Raw genomic sequence first — 6,636 nt, forward strand, 5'->3', positions numbered from 1 at the left:
AGATGTTTTTATATAAGCTATTTTTAGTAAATATTTAGTGCACTCCTTCCGATGAGTAGTCAATGCGAGAACTCGCTGTGTGTAAAATGTCTGATTACCTCGAAATGTTCTTCTTTTTCTCAATATCATAGATCTCTAAAAGTTCAGATATTATGAGAGAAAAGAAATAAGAGAAAACGAAGAAAACTGACGTTTACGTGTTATGTGAAAATTGTCTAATGTTGATCAAAATGAATTACCTACACGCAAAGTGTTCGACTTTCGTTCTGCGATCAACGATACTCCGCCGTTCGAAGACTTTTGAAAAATTAGAAGTCTGTATGGTGATATCTTAGAACTTTTCTAAAATCTGTAATAATATACATTTTCTACAATATTATTATTTTAAGATATATTTTACTTATTTCAATTGAAATAATAGTATTCTCGAAAGAATTTTGTAATTTCATTTTCATATATTAGAGTAGTTGATATTTTCAGTATTATTATCTTACTTTTTGCAAATTAAGGAATAATGAAATTTTATTCAATTTTAACTCAATTAAATTCGAATTAATTTAACTTAAAATTAATTTTAGTTAAATGTATAAATATATTAAATAATTTTATTTATAATAAAATGATATATAAACAAAATGTCAAACATTTTGCAAATATTCGTAAAAAATTATTAACTAGATTATTAATCCAAATGAAATTTAAAAAATGTGAGTCAAAAAAGAAAAAAATGACTGATAGTTGTTCATAGAGATCTATCAAAATATTATTTTGTAATTACATTAAATATCACCAAAGATAAAAAAAATATTGTCTTTAATCAAGTATTAGGAGATATATTTTGCATTAGTGAAATTTTAATTAAAAATTCAACTTTCTAGAGATCAATTTTTCACTCATTCACGAACAAATATAAACGATTTTCAATAATATAACATTAACATAACGGTTTTCTATTAACCTATAATTCACGTAACGGAGGATTTTCTTCAAAGTTCATATAACAATTCACAAAAATCTCTTATTTCATTCAATATGTTTGAAGGGATTGGAATCCCGTCAATATATTACTTCTAATAGTAGTGCAAAACTTTTGTGTAGTTAATTGAAAGAAAAAAAGAGAAGAGAAAAAGATGAAAAAAAGAATACGCCTTGTCGTTCTAACCTAGTTAAGTGAATCGCGAAAAAAACGTAGTATAATATAAAGTGTTTATTTTATTATATATTTAAGTATTTAATTTTAACAAGATTATTATTAGCATAATTTATTAATTAAGTGTCAATATTTTATTAATATTTGATGATTTATTAAGAAGAATCATTTTCTTTTATATATTAATGAATGATAATTGAAGACTGGACGTAAAAGAGGTTATAATCTTTTTTCGTAATATAAAACTCTTTCTTTATGATAATTAATAAGATTTTAAAATAAAAATATCAGAATGTGATGTAAAATATTTTATCAATTAATAATATAATCGTCTTTTTGAAAATTTTAATATAATATTCATTTTTACGCCAGTACTCAATTAATACTTGCCATTTCAATATGAATCAGAAAGAATTTATTTTACAAGAATCAATAAAAAATTCAAAATCTTTGTAGATTTTACAATCATAATTTTTTATGATTTAATATTTTTGTTTTTATTAGCAACACTATTTTTAAAACTAATTTGAATTTACTTCATTTAATTTATTTTATTTAATATTTATTTTTCATTTCATTTTATTATATTAATAGAAAGTTTAAAAATCTATTTAGATATGTTTATACAGTTTTAAAAAAATTCTAAATATTTTATTAAATAAACGCATTTTATTTTTACATTCCTGGATAGAAATAAGATTTCAAAATCTTTGAATTTATAATATTAATGATTTTAATAAAAATAAATGAATAAATTTTTTTTATTATCAATTTTTTTAAACTGGTATATATGCATTTTATTCTATATATGTGTTGCTAATTCAATTTTATATATTTTTTTTAAATAAATTAATAATTTAATAGTTTAAAAGTTTCATTAATTCTTATGATTGTAATTAAAAACATTTTTATTGCATTATATATTAAAAAAACTTAATCGAAAAATTTATAAAATTATATTAATGATAATCACGAACCAATTCTCGAATTTGTGTAAATGTATCGTAATATTCTTTATCTTATTATAAATTATATATGTGATATTTCTAATATATTGACAATACCTTATTTAAGGTAACAATTAAAATTTTGAATATTATTAGTAGCTAATTATTAATAAATTTTATTAATAATCAAAAATGAATTTGCATACATCATTGACCATGTTAATATGCTTAAATATATATATATATATAAAATTGACGTAACAAATCGCTTAAAAATTGCTTTAAAATTAAAAATAAGTAATTAATTATTAAATTATATATCAATATAAGTTATGAATTTAAGCTAGTAGTTTCATACGTTATATATATTATCTAATTAATCTACAAGTATTATCAAGAAAAAAAATTAATTATGTTTTAAATAAAATTGTAAATCTTATAAATTTAAGCATAAACTAAATACAAAATGAGAAAAAAGAAAATTACATATTTCTAATTCGAGAGTTTGGTTCCAAATATGTATTTGATTTTATATAAATGCCATACTCGTACAGTATCTTTATAAAAATATAAATGTATTAATAATATATTTTATTTTGTTACATTTTATGTTATATCTTTATATTATAATTGCTATTTTTAATTTTATAATAATTTAAGTCAGTATTATTTCAATGTAATTTCATAATTCTTCAATCTGTAAAGTCGTACAAAGAATCTTAATAGATAGTCTATAATCACAATATATTTTTCATGTATTAATTTTCCTTTGATTTCCTTATATACGATATATATACAAAGAAATTTCGTTATTTTATGTTATAAGTGAACAAACTTTTAAATTTAAATTAAATTAGATTCTATTTAAACAAAATACATTATGAATATTCGTATAATTATCAAAAGGATTAAAAGTCATGGATTAATCATTACAATTGATTAATCAAACAAAATTTATTTATTAATCTTTTGATATTTTTCATACTTTTAAAATTTTGAAATGAAAATATAAATAATAAATTTTTATAAAATATTTTAAAATATCTTTAATTCTTTAAATCTTTATATTCGTAAGTATTAAATCATAAAAAATTCTCGTTATTTTAATCGTACTATATCTTAAAATTTTTTTTTTTCTTAAAGCAAGATACATATCCATGACTTTCAATCACGACAAGGATAGGTGGGTGTACTGTTATTCGAATTGTAAATCTTTACAAAACTTAACTGTATACTCAGTCTATATATGATATATATATATGTATATGTACGTATGCGACATCGTATCGATAAATCGCGATGCTCTTCGACGAACGAGAAATATCTATGAAACTGACCAAAAAAATAAAATAAAATTTTAAAAAGTGTGAAATGAAATCACAAAAAGAAATGAAACAAAATAAAAAAAAAAGCGTTTAACGAAAGAACGAAAAAATGAAAAATCGTAAAGCGAAGAATAAAAAAGAAACAAATTAAAAACCAAAATTAAGTAAAAAATGTTCAAGATTCTAGTTAGAAATTCTAAAAGAAATTCTACGATGGAGACGTTTAGGAAGAATGAATCTAGTCTTTTGTAAACGATGAACACGAGAATATTGTATATTTTGAAAATTACGAGCTAGAAATGTCTCAATGCGTAGATAGAGGACAATATTAACAAATGTGTCATATTCTACTCTAATTGAAAGTAACGGAACACATGCACACACGAAATACACGAAATACACGAAATACTTTCACCAAGTCCAATCACTTCACCTATGTAAATACAACCACGTGATCAAAATCTAGAGGAATTCAATTCTGAGAAATTAAAAATTACTTTTCATATTAATTTCACATTAATTTAATTGCAGAATTTTTCGTCGTTAACATAAATTGAATTACAAATTTATTAATATTCATTTTCGTTACAATAAACAAATTGTGTAATAAAACTTGATGTCAATTGCTAACCAATAGAAATTGTAAAATCTATCACGTGATTTGGTTTATTTATTTCTAGTAACCTGACTTGGTGAACATAGTATAGTGTATACATATACACTAATTATATACACAAGCGTATATAAAACAACGTTAACGGACACATGATATGAATTAGTGCATATTTTTAATAAATGGATAAAAATAAAATCGAGAATTTTCTGATCAATCCGTGAATCGATCGATTCGATGCGAGATCACGTTCGTCGCGATGCGAGCCACTATTGTAATTTTCTCGTTTCTATTTTCTTGTTTTCGACACACGTTTATCATCCTGTGTGCAGTGACAGTGACCATATTAATTATTAACGGGAGAATATCTCCTGTATAATAATAATTGTCAATAATAAAATCGCAGTGTGAAAATAAATTGATTTTTCAATCATAAAAATAATTCTGATTTCTGATTTTATCAAATTTTATTTGAAAGACATTTTAAAAAAACATTATTGAATATAAAATTTTTAATATTTTTAATATTTTTTATTTTTAACTAAAATTTCTAGAATTTTACTAATCCTTTTTTTTTTGTTAAAAAAAAGTAAAAAATATTAAAAAATTTGATTAAAATAAAAAATCTACAATAAAAAAGATTTTGGTGTATTTGTGATTAAATAACAGACTTGATTTCGATTTTCACTTTATTGAATCTGTTTTTAAAATCTAATTTCTTCTTGCTTGTGTACCACCATAACGAACAACTGAAGAGACGATTGTCCACCTGGTCATCGAGGTAAATTGAAACAAATGAGATTTGAAGTTGTAACATTATATCCATTATTACACTTTCATTTTGATCACGCTCGGGATTTCAAATTCAATATGCATGCAATTTATATTTCTATTATTAGAAAGTTTACATAATTGTGAAGTGAAAATAAAAAATTTAAATAATTTTAGAAATATGTTCTTTCTATTAAATAATATTCTATACTTTCATCAGAAAAATATTAAATATTAATTCATTAATATTGAAATATAGAATACACTTATTATAGTTCTTTCAATTTTTTTTTGATTATTAATTATTAATTTTCACTTCACGATTTGTACAATAATAGGTCACCATAATGATTTTTTAGAAATTTTAATTTTCTATCTACAATTTAATAAAAATAAAAATAAATTTGAAAATATATATATATAGAAATAAATAGATTTTATTAATAATCCTTATAGTAACCCATTATTTATCGAAACATCACACGCGAAGGGATACGATGGACATTCTACTAATTCTGATATTTATAAAAAACATATTTAATATACTTATAATTTGACATTCGTATAACTCATCGAAGAAACTCATTACACACATAATAACTTTCTTGCAATTAAAAAACTCGAATTAATATGTATTGTTCCTAATGTCACTAATAATTACAAAGTAGTCTAATACTGCTGTTTCTCTTGGGAAAAAAATTCCCTTGATATCGTAGAATTTATTTAGAAAAAACATATTCGAACCTCTATTTACAACTTCATGTTTCCTCCTTTGTCTGGTCAAATTTCACAGCGCTTTATAATATTTCCCTTAAAAACCACACAACATCGCTAATTTATTCGACATTCAATCATTTATAAAAACGAAAAACATCACGAATTAATAATTCGAAAACATGATCACTCGTACCCCTTCGCATCGACTTCCCATTTTTTTTTCTTTTTTATTTTTAAATTCTCTTGATTAACACGATCAAGATGGCGGTAAAATTTGAAAAATGAAGTAATTTTTAGGACCCATCGAATTCCAGCGATCTATTAATCTATTTTAAGCCAATATTAGAATAATTTTATTATTTTCTCTGGAAAAGCTTCAGAAATATACAAAGTTTTTCATGTAAATAGATGCATGAGCATGAGAAAATTTTCTTCATCTTTGACTATTTTAGAAATATTATCCAACTATTTGAATGAAAGATCTAGTACATTTAATTTTATGTACATTAATTCCATAAATATATTAAAATGCATTTCCATAATAAATATTTTTTAATTGATATGTTTCATTAACGATGTTATGATTTTCTATCGTTATATTATTTTTTTAATTTTTATACAGAAATAATAAATACAAAATATTAATCCTCAAGCAGTAAGATCCGGCCTATATTTCTTTAATTTGTATCGTTATTCTAATATTTAATATTTTATTTCTAATCAACATATGATGTTAGATATCAAATAGAAGTATCCCCCAATAAATTACTTCACCATCTTGAACGTGTTAAGATCATAATAATCCCTCGTGCTATTTAATTTCTTACCACACGTTGAAATTTGGTCGAAAATTATCGGCCAGACATCTACATATGTATATTCAAGGCGGATACAAGGAGGACTGGGCAACGCTTCACGCTTACGTTTTTATTGTAATAGATTGTATTGAAATTTGTCGCACTCTTTTCGAAAACAAAAAGTGTTGCACGCATCTAGATATTCGATCCTTTGTCACACTCTCTCTTTCATATTTCTTTTATATTTCCATCGTATTATTTATTTCATTTCTCCATCTCTCTCTCTCTCTCTCTCTCTCTCTCTCTCTCTCTCTCT

General features: G+C 22.7%; 2 long non-coding RNA genes across 3 annotated transcripts in view; one reads left to right on the forward strand and one right to left on the reverse strand.

Moving 5' to 3' along the window:
• The window catches only part of LOC116184910, a 7,038-nt gene extending 6,510 nt beyond the window's left edge, over positions 1 to 528 (reverse strand). The window contains exon 1 of one of the 2 annotated variants that reach the window (XR_004149566.1): positions 495 to 512. This is a non-coding gene — a long non-coding RNA (uncharacterized LOC116184910). Of the gene's footprint in view, positions 1 to 494 lie in introns of both variants that reach the window. The other variant, XR_004149565.1, reaches the window with a different exon arrangement.
• A 2,622-nt stretch (positions 529 to 3,150) lies between these two features.
• Positions 3,151 to 6,636, forward strand: part of LOC116184909 — an 11,909-nt gene continuing 8,423 nt past the window's right edge. Inside the window, exon 1 of the long non-coding RNA XR_004149564.1 lies at positions 3,151 to 4,816. This is a non-coding gene — a long non-coding RNA (uncharacterized LOC116184909). The remainder of the gene's footprint in view (positions 4,817 to 6,636) is intronic.

The sequence above is a fragment of the Apis dorsata genome, unplaced genomic scaffold (genome assembly GCF_000469605.1).
Source record: "Apis dorsata unplaced genomic scaffold, Apis dorsata 1.3 scaffold_74, whole genome shotgun sequence".
Classification (NCBI taxonomy): domain Eukaryota; kingdom Metazoa; phylum Arthropoda; class Insecta; order Hymenoptera; family Apidae; genus Apis; species Apis dorsata.